This window comes from Macadamia integrifolia, chromosome 6 (genome assembly GCF_013358625.1).
Source record: "Macadamia integrifolia cultivar HAES 741 chromosome 6, SCU_Mint_v3, whole genome shotgun sequence".
Classification (NCBI taxonomy): Eukaryota; Viridiplantae; Streptophyta; class Magnoliopsida; order Proteales; family Proteaceae; genus Macadamia; species Macadamia integrifolia.
In genome coordinates, this window is record NC_056562.1 from 19,275,981 (window position 1) to 19,294,751 (window position 18,771).

General features: G+C 40.2%; 1 non-coding gene across 1 annotated transcript; it reads right to left on the bottom strand.

Annotated features, from left to right (window-relative positions):
* Nucleotides 1-7,274: 7,274 nt before the first annotated feature.
* Nucleotides 7,275-7,381, bottom strand: LOC122082938. The gene has a single exon (XR_006141475.1). It is a non-coding gene; the product is annotated as a small nucleolar RNA R71 (small nucleolar RNA).
* Nucleotides 7,382-18,771: the final 11,390 nt, after the last annotated feature.

An 18,771-nucleotide genomic window follows, 5' to 3' on the forward strand; every position in this document is an offset into this window, starting at 1 on the left:
TGTGACAACGGTGTTATCAGAGCGCGATGCTCTGTCCACTCACAGCATACCATTTAGACCCCACAGAATCTATAATAGGAAATGGGATTGGGTAAATGTAAAAACTTAAAAAAAAAAAGTTAAAAGCCAAGAAAGAAGAAAAAAAATGGTTGCATTTAATTTTTGCATTTCATGGCATGCATTAGAGAAGGTTTATTTGGAATAAATGAAAAATTAGTTAATTGATGTCATAACCCATTGAGTACGAATTTAATGAAATTTCGGCAGCATAACGGCGTAAAACAAGATTTCCAAAATTTTCACACACAAACACCTGATAGACAACATATACATATATCACTGAGCATAAATAACCAATGACACCACAACTAAACTACAGTAAGTTATCAAACATACAAAACTAGCACAAGCCACCAACAAAACATACCACCCCACAAGTAAGTCCAATTACAGGGAAAGTACAAAGAATGAGAAAAGAAAGAAATATATAATAAGATTAACAACATGGAAATAAGTGAGAAGCAGGTGTGGACGGGCGAGCTAAGTCCTCAGAGATCCTCGTCATCGTCCAATACTATTACTCCGTCCCTCCTAGGTCTCGAGCTAACATTGAGTCGACGGTCGTAGTAGTCAAACCTCAAGTTCACCAGCTGTACATCCCTCCGGAGTTAGGAAAAATCCGCTGAAATGGCATTGGCCGTTGTATCCAAGTCCTCGCCCAATCTGAGGAAGGAACTCTCTAGGGTAGTCTGCCTTTCTAGGATGTTTTCCTCCCGAGAAGCACTCTCATCCAGTCTTCTTAGTAGCTGATCTTGCCCGTCTTTCAAGGCCCTCATAGCAGACATCATGCCCTCAAAATCATATGCACCACTCTCAGGTGGTGGGGCTCTATGCTGTGGGCCTACAGCTCTCGTGAAGCCAGGATCAGCACCTCTTGAGTCAAGAGGCTCCTCCTCAAGGATATCCTCGTCCACAAAATCCTCCTCCTCGCACTGAGGAATATAATCCTCATCCTTCTCACTAGACTCCTCCTCCATGGGGACATCCTCCCTATGGGCATTCCTCCTATCCCTGCCTCTTTGAGCTATTGCTCTCTGAAGTACATCCATGAGAGTGTGGAGACCCATCCTCAATAGATTTCCCCTGTCAAACTTATCTGCTAGAGTCTTCCCCTCCTCACTACTCAGGTCCACCCCAAAGAACTCAAAGATGCTGGTGAGGATCCTACCATATGGAAACCCTCCGTCCTCGGGTGTGAGGTATGGTGCTCCATAGTCTTGAGGATGACGTAAGGCAAGCATAAGTGCTCGGCACCTCCCTCTAAGGCCTTATAAATGCAGAAGGCTAAGTAGGCTGCCATGAAGCCTACCTGGTTCCAGTGACCTCCTCTGGGGAGAAAATTGAACTGGACCAAACGGGCAAACACACGAACCTCTGGGTAAAATGACGTCTCGGAATCTGGACGCTCCCCGCTGCCACAAATGGTCTCATAGATATGGTCCTACATCTCCAAACTCAAGGATGGGCCCACGAGCTTACTCCTTGGGGGACTGTAGAAATACTGCCCAACTGGAGAGATGTTCAAAATGCTAGCCAGAGTGTCCACAGTCAGGTGAATGTCCACCCCCTTCACCATGCTAGTTATCGCATACTCTCCATACTGGAAGGAGACCTCCAAGTTACAGTAGAATCTACAAACCAGTTGCTCATAGCACAGACGGTCTATGTTGAGGATAGACTGCCAACCCAGTGCGGTGAACCTCTCGTGAAGCTGAACCTTGTGGAAGTCGCTGACAACCACGGTCTTCTCCACCATCACAAACCTCTTTAGGAAGGCCTACCAGTTGGTTGCTGCCTCTGAACTTTGGAAGAGTCCCTCATCGTAATCTGAAGGATCGATAGGGGCCTGTCCTGGTCGCCTTGGGCGAGGGGCTGGGGAACTAGTCCCTGCACTCTTTCGTTTGGAAGTGGTGGTATTACGTCGAGTGGAAGACGATACAGGTTCTTTGCCCTTGCGAGAAGACATCCTAGCAAGAAAAGAGGAGAAAAAAATGATAAGTAAGGATGAGGAATAACAAAGGAAACAAATAGATGGGTGAGCAAGTACAATACATAATGTGGATTATGATAGAAAGAGAAATGGATAAATCATGAAGAAATGAATAGGAGGAAGCCCCAAAACATGATATCCACTAGCACATTGCAAAACAGAAATGTAACAAAAGGCATATAAAGCATGGAAAGTGAGGAATGATAGAAAAAACCCGATTCTCAATGTGCAAGTTCAATCTAAGAAAAAATAAAAAGTCTCACAATAGAGTAAAGCTTGAAGCTTACATATCTATGAATGAATGCCATCGTTATACAATCTAGAATATGTAAAGACATCTTCTATTATGACATTGAGGTGCAAGGAATCCACAAGTATGAAGTGGCGGAAAGAGAATCAAAGAAACCCAACACAAAAGAGATGGATTTTCATGGAAAGAGATGGGATTTCAAGCATACATAACTTTCCATGATCTCTCCAACATTTCAAGTGCAAACCAAGCATAAGGAAACTCATTTGAGTCATTAGTTGGGGAGAAAAGGGTAGAGATAGAAGGAAGCCCCAAATTAGAGAAAATTAGGGCACGGTTGGGTTTTCTCTCAAAAATTGAGAAGTAAATCCTAAAACTAGAAATAAATCACAAAGAAAACATCACATTTTCATGAAATCATTGTTCTATGGAAAGAAACACGGAAAAAAATCAAGATTGAGGACTACACATGGTTTCTACCTCCAAAGTACACGTTCTAAGAAGAAAAAAATGGGGAAGAGACTTACTTGGGAGTGGAGGAGTTGAATCTTCCCAAAACTCGCCAGATCATTGAGTGAGATCGCGAGTGGAAGCGTCAAGGAACTCTCAAAAATCGCCTGAGAGAGAGAGGGGGGAAGAAATGGGGGAAAAACATATAAAACAGGGCTTTTAAGCCCTGTTCATGTTTTGCCTCGGGTTGGACCGGCGGGCCTACCCGAGCAGCCCGCCGGTTGGGAGAAAGCTTGAAAAAAAAAAGGGGGTGGGGGTATTATTATTATTATTATTATTATAATGATATACCTGTGATGAAAAAAAAAGTGTGTGTGGCTAGCACCATATTGTCATGTGGGACCATCGTACTACTTGTTGAAGCACTAGCACTGTATTTTTGGGATTAAGTTATGGCTAGTTGCAAAACATCATCCACTATAATACCTTGTGCATTGGCATATGATCATGTGCCGATATAAATTCTAAGGTACTTAACCAATGTGGTGTATGGTATGGTCCAGGTGCAAGGATACGATGGTACATACTAGATCCAGAAGCAATGCACGAGGTACCTCGCGCGGTCCTCGCCCGGTAGGTCGACCACCGAATCCTAGAAGGTCCCGCTCTATGGGGCAAACCCCACTCCCACAACCTCCAAAAACCTTTGGTCAAGGTGTGGCATAAGGGGACCCACCTATGACTACACTTCCGAATCCTCCACTAGTCATCACTCCGAGTGATGTTGCAACCATAATTCAGCAGTCACAATAAGCCTTCCAGCAACAAATGCTTCAGCAGCAGTAGGCATTTATGGCTGCTATACAGCAACAGTTAGACCCTTCTCAAACCGGTCAACCTCCCCGGATACTTACTCCATAGGACCCGCCTGTAGGGTTTGATACGGGGCCACAAGCTAAAGTTACACCTTCAATTCAGCCACTCAGCACTCCTCCGTATATGGTGCCCCCTCCATACCCTTACTACCCGGCATATGCACCCAATTATCCGTTGACGAATAATACGTCAAGGGAAGTGGAATCTTTCAAGAGGAATTTACCACCTATATTCTCTAAGGTGGGAAGTGATCCTCTAGAGCCGGACCAGTGGGCCCAAGAGCTGGAGAAGATATTTGAGGTGATTGAGTGCACAGAGGCACAGAAGCTTGTTTGTGTGGGGTTGCAACTCAAGAATGAAGCCAACTCTTGGTGGCAAGCCTCTAAGCCTATATCGTTGGCCGCACATCCGGAACCCACATGGGAACAGTTCAAGGAGTTGTTCTTGGACAACCATTACCCACGTTGCTTCCGAGACCGTATAGAGACGGAATTTATGGCCTTAACTCAAGGGAATAAGACTATCTTTGAGTATCAGCAGCAGTTTGAAAGCTTGTTCCATTTTGCCCCTAGGCATATGAGGTCAACTAAAGAAAATACTACAAGATTTTTGAAGGGATTAAAGGCATCCATTGGGTCAGTGCTTGAAGTCCTAGATTTGATAAAATATGGCCAGATTGTGCAGAAGGCTAAGACCATGGAAGATAAGCAGAAGGGAGAACAGTCTCTCACACCTGGATTGTGGAAGAGGACAAATCCATTTTCGGACTTGGGCAACTCGTTCAAGGTATACCGTGGGCCCTATAGTTCCGGGCCTATATATAGACAACCCTATAGGCCATCTGGCTACCCTCCTCGACCAGTTGGTGGTTCGGGCTCTACATCTTTTCGCCCAAACACCAGTACGGTGCCTACAGTCCCAAGGCCGCCCCGACCTCCATCTACAGTGGGTCAAGTGCAAAAGGTCCCCGCCCCAGTTTCGGCGTCACAGATCCGTTGTTTTAATTACCATTCCTATGGGCACTATGCTAAAGACTGTCAGGTCAGACCAGCCTTACCCTCTAGTCAGCCATCTGCATACCAACCTCCCTTAACTCGGAAAAATCAACCGCAGGGAAGAATGTATGCCCTATCAGCTGAGGAAGCTGAGGCCAGCACGGAAGTGGTAGCAGGTACATTTTAATTTAGATTTTCCTTATGTTAAATATTGATGACCTGTTGTACTTATATGCATTGTTGCACTAGGTGTTTTACCTATATCGGGCATACCATCCTATGTCTTGTTTGATTCAGGAGTTACACATTCATTCATATCTAAGAGATTTGCTGAGAAACTGGATATGTCACCCAGGACACTAGATCATGGGATGATTGTTATTATGCCTACTAGTAAAGTTACACAGTTGAAGGAGGTGTATGGGTCGTGCCCAGTGGAAATCAGTGGGAAGAAATTGGATGCACAACTCATTAAGTTCAACATGCAAAATTTTGAAGTTATACTAGGCATGGATTGGTTGTCGGCCCATCGAGCTAATGTGATGTGTGCTGAAAAATTAATTAGGGTGACAGATGATGAAGGAAAAGAATTGGTATACCAAGCAGGTAAAATGAAACGGGCGAGAAGGGTCCTCATCTTCGCTCTTCAAGCGGTAAAGTTGTTAGAAGGTGGATGTCAGGGTTACTTAGCATCGATACTTGATGTTGATGCAAAAGTTACACCTCTAGAAGAGGTAAAGGTGGTTAAAGAATTTCCCGACGTCTTTCCAGATGATCTGATGCATCTACCGCCTGATAGAGAGTTGGAATTTGCCATAGACTTGATTCCTGGAGCAGCTCCAGTGTCTAAAGCTCCATACAGGATGGCACCTGCCGAATTGAAGGAGTTACAGATGCAGTTGCAAGAATTATTGGAGGAGGGGTTTATTTGCCCAAGTGTTTCACCTTGGGGTGCCCCAGTATTATTTGTCAAAAAGAAGGATGGCAGCTTGCGTATGTGCATTGATTACCGGGAATTGAATAAGCTAATTAAGAACTGGTATCCATTGCCACACATTGATGATTTGTTTGACCAACTACAAGGTGCCAAAGTATTTTCAAAGATAAACCTTAGATCAGGCTATTATTAACTCAAGATAAAGAGCGGCGACATACCCAAGACAGCATTCAGGACTCGGTATGGTCACTATGAGTTCCTAGTGTTATCTTTTGGGTTAACCAATGCACCGACAGCCTTCATGTATTTAATGAATCGAGTATTTCACGATGTCTTCGATAAATGAGTAATTATTTTTATTGATGACATCTTGATCTACTCTAAGTCAGAAGAGGAGCACACTCAACACTTGAGGATGGTGTTACAGAGGCTAAGAGAACAACAAATGTTTGCCAAATACAGTAAATGTGAATTTTGGCTTGAGCAAGTTGGATTCCTCAGACACGTAGTGTCTGAGACCAGAATCGAGGTGGATCCTGATAAGGTGAAGGCAGTAGTAGAGTGGGAAAGCCCTAAGAATGTTACTGAAATTAGAAGTTGGATTTGGTTAGATATGCTTTTTAATTGCGTTAGGTGTTTATTTTCAGTTATTTATTTATTTAATTTTAATTGCGTGACTTATGTATATAAATTCTTAGATAACGAATGGTTAGGATGTTATTTTAGATACATATGTTCAGGACGGTAATTAGAATCAGATCACAACCATTAATCGGTTCACTTTCGTATTCTTAAACTAAGCATAAAAATAAAGTGGCTGCTCTCCTTGTGTTCAACCCGTAGCTACACTGATCCGTACGCTTGTGGTTACATTCTAAAATCTCAACAAGTTTTTGGCATCGTTGTTAGGGAGACAGTTCCATGTTATTTTTCTCTTTCTTTTGGTAAATCGGAGTACTTTGTTTGCTTTGTTTTGCTTTTCCTTTTCTTTTATTGAATTCCTGAGAAGAACAACTTACAATAATAGTTGTATCGATGGAGGTCGCCATACCTCACAGTATGATAAAGACAGGTTTTGCCCTGTAGCAGTACCTCATGAATTAACTTGAGCAACCCCGGATCCCTGCCAGTAAGCTCCCAAAAAGCCAAAAAAATAAATCAAAAAATAATAAAAAAAAGTTTTGCTATCCATTCTTTTGTGCTTGTCTTACTCTAGTTGTGGGTAGTTTTCTATTGCATGAGTGTTAGGTGGGTACGTAATACTAAGAATCAGCTAGAAAGAAGAGATCCAACAAGTAGTGACCATATACATTTGCTCTCTTTAAAACCTTTCAATATGGGAGACCAACATCAAAACCCTTCACTTAAATCTCTGAAAGACAGGTTCTACCTTACTAGAACAGCCTAACCTTCCTGCATAGTTCTACCACAAGCCTAGGGCAATAATTTTGAACTCAAATCTCAATACATCACTATGTTTCCCCACTTCCATGTGCTATCCTCTGAGGATACATACCTATTTCTAAGGGAATTTGAAGAGGTATGTGTTCTAATTAAGATCCAACAGCTTTCTGATGATGTTGTTAAGCTTAGGTTTGTCACTTTTATATTGAAAGACCAAGCTAAGAAGTGGTTGTATGGGCCCACAAATTCCATAACCTCATGGGAACTGTTCACAGTTGTCTTAAGAAGTTTTTCCCAACTCACAAGACCAATAAGCTTAAAAATGATATCCTTCAGTTTAGGCAAAACCCTAGTGAGTCATTTTTCAAACTTATGGAGAGATTCAATGATCTACTCCAAGAATGCCCTCACCAAGGCCTAGACTTATGGCATTTATGTCAAACAATTTATGATGGTATTGATTACCCAACTAAACAAATGATAAAACCTATGTGCCCTGAGGGATTCACATCGTTTACAGATGAAGGAAAGGCATAGGAATTCTTACTTGACTTAGCTGACAAAACCCATGAGTGGGAATCAACCCAAGAGAGTGAAAGAACCATAGGAGGAAAAGGATATTTTGTGGATGGGATAGTAGCTAAGGAAGCCCATTTGGATAGCTAATTAAGAGGATTGAGGCTATTGTTCCTAGAGAGCCATCATCAGTCAATTTGGTTAAGATTTGTGCCCAGTGCCAATCCCCTGGACATGTCATAGAAGAACGTCCCAATACCTCTGGGGGCACTTCTAATGATAGTGTTAATGCCTTATACCAGAATAATCCATATAGTAACACCTACAATCCAGGATGGAGAAATCATCCAAATTTCTCCTGGAATCAGGGCAACCAAGCAGGGCCTTCCAATTTTCATAATCAAGATCAACCTGGACCCCAAAGGTCTCCCTTTGCACAATAATCTTTTTCCCAAAATACTTTTTCTAGGTCAAATGTAGAACCTCAGGCTAGTTGTCCTAAGGCCCCTCTCTTGTCATCTTATCAGCAACCCCCTGGGTTTACCAACACTAAAGAGGCAAGTAGAATAAGTGACTTAAAGAAAAATATGGCCCTCCTCATGAAAGCCATCAAAATCTTACAAGAGAACTCACCCAAGTTATCTCAATTATGCGTAAGAGGGAGAAAGAAACTTTACCTAGTTAACCAGAGCCTAACCCTAGGCATCATCTGCCTGTTAGTTCACAAGCACCAACTAATGCACCACTGAATATAGTATAAGGTCAATCCTAACAAGGGCCCTCTAACCAATGTAATGTTGTTTATGCCCTTAGGAGTGGTAGAGAGTACTAACAGAGCATTCCCAAATCTTCCCCATCTATTACTCCTATTAACTCTCAGTCAGTTGAGGACACAAGTGTCTCTCTTGTTCCAGGCTCGTCTAATGAACCTAAAGATTCTTTTGAAATTAAAGATGATTTGGTTGAGGAAACCAAAAATGATTCTTCTAAAAAAGGGAGAAATCCCTAACAGTCCTTATGTTCCTTCTGTCCCATTTCCTAATCGCTTGGTAAACAAAAAGAAAATTGCTTTTATGGATAAAATTTTAGAAGTCTTCAAAAAGGTAGAAGTGAGCATCCCTCTTTTTGATGTCATATCCCAGATCCTCACCTATGCAAAGGTACTGAAAGATTTGTGTACTCACAAACGTATCACTAGTGTGCCCAAAAAAGCATTCTTGGCAGGTAACATTAGTTCCATAATTACTCAGCCTATAGCAGCCGAGTATAAGGATCCAGGGAGCCCTACGATATCTTGTGTCATAGGAAACACCTACATTGAGCATACCTTACTTGACCTCAGCGTAAGTGTGAATCTTTTACCTTACCATGTGTACAAGCAACTAGGATTGAGAGAATTGAAAGCCACTAGAACTACTCTTCAGTTGGCAGATAGATCTATTAAGATTCCTAAATGGATGGATGAGGATGTCTTATTAAAGGTGGGGGAATTTATTTTCCCTACTGATTTCATTGTGTTAGATACCAAGCCCTTCTCAATCAAAGATGAGATGCCAATAATTCTAGGAAGACTATTCTTGGCTACCAGTAATGCATTAATCAACTGTCGGAATGGTTTCCTAAGGTTATCCTTTGGCAAACAAACTGTTGAGTTTAACATATTTAGGATAGGCAAGCAGCCACATATGGAAGAAGAGATCAATATGCTTGAGGATTTTTTAGATTTTTCTAATAATTTAATTACCAACTTTGATATTAATTTTGATTCAGAATTCCAAGAGTGTATGGATGAGTTGGATGATGATAGTGAAAATTTCTTTTCTAAAGTCTTGAGTCTTCACACACCTGTGGAGCCCTTAAGACCCCTTTCCAATTCCATTCCCAAACCTTCCATAGTTGAGCCCCCTAAGCTGGATCTTAAGGAGTTGCCATCTAATATGAGGTATGCTTTCCTGGGGCCTGACCAAACTCTTCCTATAATAATTTCTTCAAATTTAACTTCTAGCCAGGAAGAGGAGTTACTTAAAGTGTTAAAAGATAATAAAGAAGCCCTAGGTTGGACCATGGCTAATATCAAGGGTATAAGCCCTTCTATTGTACAATATCATATACATCTTATGGAGGATTCCAAACCATCCAGGGAACCCCAAAGAAGAGCTAACCCAGTGATGTTGAAAGCTATTAAGAAAGAGATTCTAAGTGCTTGGATCATGAATAATTTATCCTATTTCTGACAGCCAATGGGTAAGCCCAGTTCACATAGTTCCTAAGAAGTGTGGGGTGACTGTAGTTCCCAATGCCAATAATGAACTAATTCCAACCCGTGTCCAATCAGGGTGGAGAGAATGCATAGACTATAGGAAACTTAATGTGGCAACCTGGAAGTACCACTTCCCATTGCCATTCATTGACCATATGTTAGAGAGGTTAGCTGGACATGAATACTATTGTTTTCTTGATAGATATTCTGGCTATAACCTGATCCCAATTGCTTTGGAGGACCAACATAAGACCACTTTTACATGCCCATATGGAACATTTGCTTATAGGCGTTTGCCCTTTGGGCTTTACAATGCCCCTGCTACGTTCCAACGATGCATGATGAGCATCTTTTCTGACATGGTCAAAAAATTCTTAGAAGTATTTATGGATGACTTTTCAACTCATGGGAATTCCTATTCTGAATGTCTTCATCATCTTTCCCTAGTTTTGAAAAGGTGCATATCTAGGAATTTGGTTTTGAATTGGGAGAAATGTCATTTTATGGTTAAATCTGGTATTGTTTTAGGCCATGTAATATCCGATGTGGGAATTAAGGCAGTTAGAGCTAAAGTGGATTTAATTGGTAATTTACCACCTCTTCAATCTGTTAAGGACGTCCGATCTTTTCTAGGGCATGCGGGCTTCTACAAAACGTTTATTAAGAACTTTAGTCAGTTAGCCTGACCTCTCACTTCATTACTTGCCAAATATCAAACTTTTGACTTTTCTAAAGAGTGCCTAGAATCCTTCAAACAACTTAAGAAGGAGTTGACCAATGCACCCATTGTTCAACCACCTGTTTGGACGGAACCTTTTGAAATGATGTGTGATGCTTCAAGTTTTGCCATAAGAGCGATTTTGGGTCAAAGGATTAATAAGTTGCCCACTATGATTTACTATGCTAGTAAGACCTTAAATGATGCACAACTCAATTATACAACCACTGAAAAAGAATTTTTAGCTATTGTATTTGCATTACAAAAGTTTCGGTCTTACTTAGTTAGTTCACATGTGGTGGTGTATACTGATCATTCTACTCTTAGATATCTAGTTCAGAAGAAGGATCCCAAAGCCCGTCTCATTAGGTGGGTTTTACTTTTACAAGAATTTGATTTAGAAATTAGGGACAAGAAAGGAGTTGAAAACCTAGTTGCAGAGCATTTATCCAGGCTTCCCAATTCCTTGACTGTCGATTCTCCAGTCAACGAGAACTTTTCATATGAATAGTTATTTGCACTGTCCAATGAACTATGATTTGCAGACATTATTAGCTTCTTAGTTTCAGGTGTGATTGCAGATCACTGGTCCACCCAAGATAAGTATAGGTTTCATTCCCAAGTTAAGCACTTTTTCTGGGATGATCCTTATTTGTTTAAGATATTTCCTGATCATGAACAACATTCTATTCTCTCTTTTTTTCGTGATTATGCATTTGGTGGACGCTTTGGACCTAAGAAGACTACCGCAAAGGTTATTTAATGCCGATTTTATTGACCCACTCTTTTTAGAGATGCTTTTGATTTTTGTAAGGCTTGTCCTACCTGCCAATATTTTGGCCGCATCAATAAGAGGAACATGATGCCCCTCAACCCTATTTTGGTAGTTGAGATCTTTGATGTATGGGGCATCAATTTCTTAGGACCATTTCCTAATTCCTTTGGGAATTTGTACATACTTTTAGCTGTTGATTACATTTGTAAATGGATAGAGGTCAAACCTTGTAAATCTAATGACCACAAAGTGGTGGTCTAGTTTCTCAAAGAGAACATTTTTTTTCTACTTTGGTACACCACGTGCAATAATTAGTGATAGGGGTACTCATTTTTGTAATCAACCTTTTGAGACCTTAATGAAAATGTATGGGATCACCCATAAGTTATCTACCCCTTATCACCCCCAAATTAGCGGTCAAGTGGAGGTGTCTAATAGGCAGATCAAACAAATCTTGGAAAAAGCTATTAATCCCAACTGTAAGGATTAGTCCCTTAGGCTCATTGATGCCTTGTGGGCCCATCGGACTGCATTCAAGACAGACCTTGGTCAGTCTCCCTATAGTTTGGTGTATGGGAAAGCTTATCACTTACCAATTGAGTTGGCGCATAAGGCCTTTTGGGCCATTAAGAAGCTCAACTTTGATTTGTCTTATGCGAGAATTCATCGTAAGCTCCAACTATCTAAGTTGGAAGAACTTAGGAATGATGCCTATGAAAGTTCTAGGATTTACGGGGAAAAGACCAAAGCTTTTCATGATAAGCACATTCTGTGTAAATCTTTTACAATTGGTGATAAGGTCTTATTATATAACTTTCGATTGCATCTTTTCCTTAGTAAGCTTAGATCCCGATGGGATGAACCATTTATTGTCCATAATGTATATCCCCATGGGGCTGTGGAGATTCTAAATCTAGGAACAGGGGTAATTTCGAAGGGTAATGGTCAGCATTTGAAACCATTCCTCGAGTTTCCTACTATTGGTAGTGAAGAGGTCATGGATCTCCATGAATCTCTTTATACTGATGACTAACTTTTAATCAGGCATGACCCCCTTGCATTGTCTTCATTTTTAATTCTTTCTATGCATTGAGGACATTGCATGACTTAAGTGTGGGGAAGGGAAACCAGTTTTTGCTTTTTCCACTTTGTTTTGTTTGTTTTTTATTTTATTTTTGAGCTTGCTAAGGATGAAGTCCTACTTTGGCTTTTGGCTAATGATCATACCATTCGGTTGCTTGATGTATGAAAATAAAAGTTTTGATTAAGATACCCATTTTGAATGTATAAAAACCCTATTGAGAGGAAAGAAACAAGCCTGTGTCTTGAGATGGGACTTTCTTTTGAAAAATAAGAGACCCTTGTTTTATGGTGTTGGACTAGATGTAAGTCTGTGGGTTCCTTGTACTTTTGATTTGGAGTTGAGACATTCTTTTTAATTTGGCATGAGTTGACAAATGAACAATTTTAAATGAAGTGTGAAATGCAATATAAAAAAAAATAAGAGTTGATTCCCCTGGAACTAGACAGGGCATTACGCCTCAGGAAGCATAGTGTCTTGATCGAAATTCCTAGAGAGGAAACTTTTGAAAGAATTCTAGCATCACTGCCTTTGTGGGCATATGCAAAAAGTGAAGTTACATAGTAACTTGGGTGTCTGGTGTTTGCTCCACCATGTCATTCAGGCCAAAAGTAGTGGAGTAGAATAGAGTTTATTAAGCGAAAAAATGGAAAAAAATGAGCAAATGTCATTAATGCTAGGTAACAGGTTTGGTCAAAAACACTCCAACGCCTAAGTCATTGGTTCCCTATTTCTTCACAAGTGGTTTTTCCTCCTTAAGATAAGGATGCTTTAGAAGAGACAAAGTGAGTTCTAAATTAAGAAATATGCTAGTGCCTGGAATTGGTAAAAGAGAATAAAAGTTCAAGTGTGGGGGTCCCTTGTAAGAGGAATTATCTTTGCTCCGGATCGGTATGGCCCTTACCTTTAGCCAAGGTTGGGAATTATTTATTTTGAATTTTGGGTGTATATTCACTGCAAACACCTACGAGATACAACTCGTCCACTAGGGGTGACCTAGGGGTTTAAAGACTTGTTGCACATGCTAAGTGCAACTGTGATTCTTACAAAAGTGAGTTAGGTTTTTTATTTTATTCTTTTTCTTTTTGTTTTGATCAAGGACTGGCAAAGTCTAAGTGTGGGGGAATTCTGATGAGCACATTTATGTGTGAAATCTAGTGTAGTAAAACATACATTTTACATATTTAGAATTGAGCTACCTTAGGTTTTACTCTCTTTTTGTAGGTTTTATAATTTCAAAGCCTTAAGGATTATCGAACGTTACATCTCCAATTTTACACATAAAGAGGTCCTATTTCTTTTCATAGTTGCGAAGATGATGAAATTCCGAGCAAGATGGACATATTCAATTGCAAGTACACATTCGTTTGGTCAACCGTACAAGTGATTATTCTTTTCGGGGCCAGAAAAAGAATAATGGATCGAAACTGAACCGAGATGCAGAACCAGACCATCTGCAGTTGTCCCAAGGGTATAAGGAATATTCCAAATACCAACAAAGATTGATGGACCACATCCTTAAGTGATTAAAGATTAGTTTTTAGCAACAACAACTACCTAGCATAGTTGGTGAGTTGTGGTGTGCAAAATCCCTTGCTTATTAGGAGGTCTCAAGTTTGAACCTCTTAGCTGCCATTTTGTCGCAAGTTTGAAGAAGAGAGAGAGAAAATAAAGAGAAAAAATAGGAAAGAAAGAAAAAAAAAGACAAGGGCATGGATGAAATCTCCCATTAAAATAGAATATTATCCAAATTCAAGCAAGAAAAATCGGCCAAAGGGGGTTTTTTGCGCAAGAAAAGAGAGAAAAATAGAAAAATGGAGAAAAAATAGGAAAAAAATGCAAGAAAAATCATGGGAGATCTCTCTCCACATGTTTTCTCTCTTCTATCTCCTCCACTTCATCAACAAGATAAAAAAAATCTTTTTTTTTAGAAGCTAAAATCATTAGCTTCCCTCCCCCATTCTCTATATAATAGAATTAACACAAGGGGAAGAGGCACTTCATTCTTCTTCTAGGGTTTTTTCTTAGTTTCTCTATCTCTTTCTCTAGTTTTCTCTTTCTCTAACTCTAGTTCTAGGTTTATGCTTTAAACACGTTTGTAAATTCTTTTTATTCAATTAATGCAAGCACTTTTGTTTTTAATTCAGTCTTTAATTTTTATTGTTTAAACAATTTAAGTTGTAATTTTCAAGTTCTAGTTCTAGGCTTAGTTCTAAGTGACAAGAATAAGCTATGAAGCATGTCTTTCAAGTTCAATTTTTTTCTTCAGATTTATTTTCTCTAGTACTAGAAATTTCTGATTTGGTTTATTCCAGATCTAGTTTTTAGTACTGGTAGTATCTCAAATTGATCAAGTTTTCAGTCCAAAGGTTGAAGTTCAAGTAAGTAGGCTCCTTCAGTAGTCTTCACTCCTCCCTCTCATTCCCTCTTTTGACCACCCTTTCTTTCTTAATTTAGGATTTTAATTTCAGTCGTTACATTATTGCTATCCCTTTCCCCCAAGGTTCATAGCTAGTGTATGTGTTGGCTTTGCCCCTCCTAGCCATAGAACCATCATTTTATTATTTTTATTTTAATTGTCCCCCTTTTTCTAAAGCCAAGTAGAGTAACCTTTGTAAGAGTGACTCTCTGGTCAAGTAGGGAAGTTCATATTATGATGCATCCCTCGGGCTAAGTAAAAAAACCTACTTGTGAGTTTCTCTCTAGCTTTATCCCCTTTCTTTTACTTTATTTTTATTTCAGTATTTTTTTTTCTTTCATTGCTTTTTAATTGCGTGGGGTGTTTATTTTCAGTTTTTTATTTATTTAATTTTAATTGCGTGGCTTGCTTATTTAAATTCTTAGATGACGAATGGTTAGGACGTTATTTTAGATATATATGTTTAGGATAGTAATTAGAATTAGATCACAACCATTAATCGATTCACTTTCGCATTATTAAAAGAAGTAAAAAAAATAAAATGGCTACTCTCCCTGTGTTTGACCCGTAGCTACACTGATCCGTACGTTTGCGGTTATATTTTAAAATCTCAAACACTATGCAGAAAACCGTAGAAAAGACATTGAATTTCAGGCGGGGGAGAAAGTATTTCTTAAAATCTCTCCTACCAAGGGTTTGCATAGGTTTCACAGGAAGGGTAAGTTGAGTCTAAGATATATTGGCCAGTTCAAGATTCTGAAATGGGTTGGCTCTGCAGTATACATGTTGGCCCTTCTGCCTTCACTTAGCAATGTTCATAATGTATTCCATATTTCAATGTTGAAGCGGTACATTCAAGATCAATCACATGTGCTCGGCGTGGAACCAGAGTACTTAGAGGCTAATATGACTTATGAAGAGAATCCTGCTGAAATTCTGGATTGGAAGATAATGACCCTTCGTAACTGGTCAATTACTTTTGTAAATGTGACATGGGCTAACCACTCACTTGAGGAGGCATCCTAGGAGAAAGAAGATGAAATTCAGGCTAAATACCCCCATCTCTTTGGACTATCAGGTAACTTCAATTTCGGGGATGAAATTTTTAAAAAGGGGGGTAAATAAAGAGCACAGCTCTCTATACCCCGTTTATTGATTGGTTGATTCAGTTGATCATGCAGGGACTGAACTGGCAAGGGTTGATGTGGGTACCACACGGTGTATGACAGCAAGGGTGACATCAGATGTGGGATGGTCGGACAAGATTGAGCCAGTACCTGATGTGGTTTGCTCGCCTAAGCCATGCTCGTGCACGTATCACAAGGCCATATACGAGTAGGGAAGGAATGTTATCATATTAGATGATGAGAACTTGGTCCACGACAAGTGGTGGGAAGTGAGAAGCGCGTTAAGAACCCATTTCCCACTAAAATCCAGCATGGTTGGCTATATTTGAGCCAATTGGTGGGTGCAACCCCCCGGTGTGACCCAACTGTAGGGGGAAACATGGGCCTCAGCGTGCCAACTTGGGTGAGCACACGTGTTTTGGATTCCCTATCATAGTGAAGTCATGTGTGTCCGATATTACTAGCTACTATGCTCGATATTGCGGTCTAATCTGATTCGGGCCAAGGAATGGCCAAACCAAACGCGCCTTAATAGATATTTATAACCCATGGTATAAATAGCATTTACTCCTGTCTCCCATTTATTATTTCAGCAACGGTTGGTGGAGAGGAGTAAAGAAGAGGGAGAAAAGAGGGAAGAGAAGGGAAGGAAGTAAAGGAAGGTGTTCCCCCTTGATTTCTGAAGCCATTATCTTACCTTTTCGTCGACAGAATAGTGATTGGCACCTTAAGATTTACATTTTGAGGTAGGTAACACCATAAACCCTTGGAATATGATAAAACCCTCTCATGTGTAGTCAAATCAAAGAGTTAATAGAAACCTTATGTGATTTCGTTGAAGGTTTACAAGAAGGGAAATCAAGATTTGAAAGCATTTTGCTGACATTATGAATTAGGAAAAGGATCCTAAGTTTTTGGGGTTTCTTCTTGAGCTAAAGGTATGATTTTGTTCCCAAAATCTCGATTTGGACCTAGATCTATGATGTGTTCATGTGAATGGTGCCTTAAATGGGTGGGAAATGAGTATAAAACAACCCCATTGGATTCCCAAGAGGTGGGATGAAGAAGAGAAGGAGGACAGCAGAACCTGTCGAACACTGGTGTGGGTAGCACCGATGGATAACCAGACCCACCAGTGTGACCCCCCAGTATTACCTGGGCTTCGGAGCCTATAGGTAGGTAAGACCGGGGGGTACCTAGACCCTCTAATATAACCTACTAGTCTTAGATGGGCTCTGGGGTCCTACCGATGGGTAGGACCGGTGGGTACCCTGACCCACCGATAGCACCCACCGGTCTTGGGTTAGCCCTGAGGTCCTACCGATGGGTAAGATCGGTGAGTATCAGACCTGCCGATGTGTGTTTGAGTGTTATCTATCTAGGCAGCTTGCACAGTTGGGTCCTCTTACCCACCTGTATGATCCACCTGTGGTCCAAGTGAGCTCCGTTTGAACTCAAACTCATTGACAGCCTTCTTCGCGTTATTAAACGCATCGTGGCCATATCTTACAACATTTTATAGTCCCAGGATGGACATATTCTAAGTTTCTTGTCTGTGTTAGGTTTCGAGACTTTCATCTTCGCACGTCGGATCTTACTCTTACCCTTTGTGCATATTCTTGTACAAGAATAGTTAAGTGGGGAGAGGACATTGATTTCATTTTTGGGAGTGTTTATGGCATCATCTTCATTTCATATATATTATCTTGACATTATGAATGTCATTCTCATGCATATGCTTGACTACTGTTGGATGCATTTAGGAATGAATATATTGTATTTTTAACTTTCCAAATACTGGTTAATTGTTTTGAATCATAAGTATGAATTTTATTGATTGTTGGATTATGATGATGATTTGTCGAGCATATATTGAATGGCTAGATTAGATACCATAGTCGGTTTGGAAACGAATGCATTGGTACACCATGGAATGGGACACGGAAGTACTATACAGTCATATTATCTCATATAAGAGTATGTGATTAGGATTTGACATTCCCTCATGCTACGACCCTTTCCAATAGAGGTTTAGGTGTTGGGTTATCACTGAGGGGAAGCGTCGATCGCGAACAGCCATGGTGGTGAAAAGTACGTCTGGCTGATCATTAGGACAATTGAAAACTTTTGTGATATATTTAGAGGGCCAATCGTACTGCATTTAATTTCTACTGTGGTTTAGTCACGATTTACTTTTTCGAGTACTCATGGCCGGCCCTCTTCGAAAACCTTATGGGTGTATCACGGGATGGAGAACGTATTTCGTAGCCGGGGCATACACGCACTGTGGTTTTGAGTAGCATATAACCTATGACTTAGTAATATTGCCTAGGTGGATAGGCCTAAAATGAATCTCATGCATATTGTATAATTTGAAATCCAATTGCTTATATGAGTCTTTCTTTCCATTTACTAAGCTAGTGAGCTCACCCCTCGTGTACACACCTTTTTAGATGATTTTATAGGTTTTCCGGTAGAGGAACAAGTGCCGGGGTCCACTGACGAATCTCCAGTGGGAGATTGGTGGGTCCCGAAGGGATTTGGGCATGATGCCGGGTGCCTGTGTGAGAGCTACATTGTGGGGCAATAGTAGCTATTCCAACACAACTCTTCTTTTTTATTCTTTTAATGTATTCCCCTTTTTGTGCTCTCAATAATTAAATTGTTATTTATTTTGTAAATATCATGCTTATATGTATAACAATTTGGGTATCAAGAGTAAATGGGGAATTTACAGGTAAATATATATGACAAGTCTTCCGCTGATTCAATTAATTATATTTCCAAATTGTTGTGGCATGCTATGTTGTGGTTACTGTATCAGATGATCCTAGTGGTTTTGGGTTACCCAGAGAGAACCCAGTCACCAGTCAGGTTCTATGAGAACGGGGTGTGACATAAATGATCTTTGCC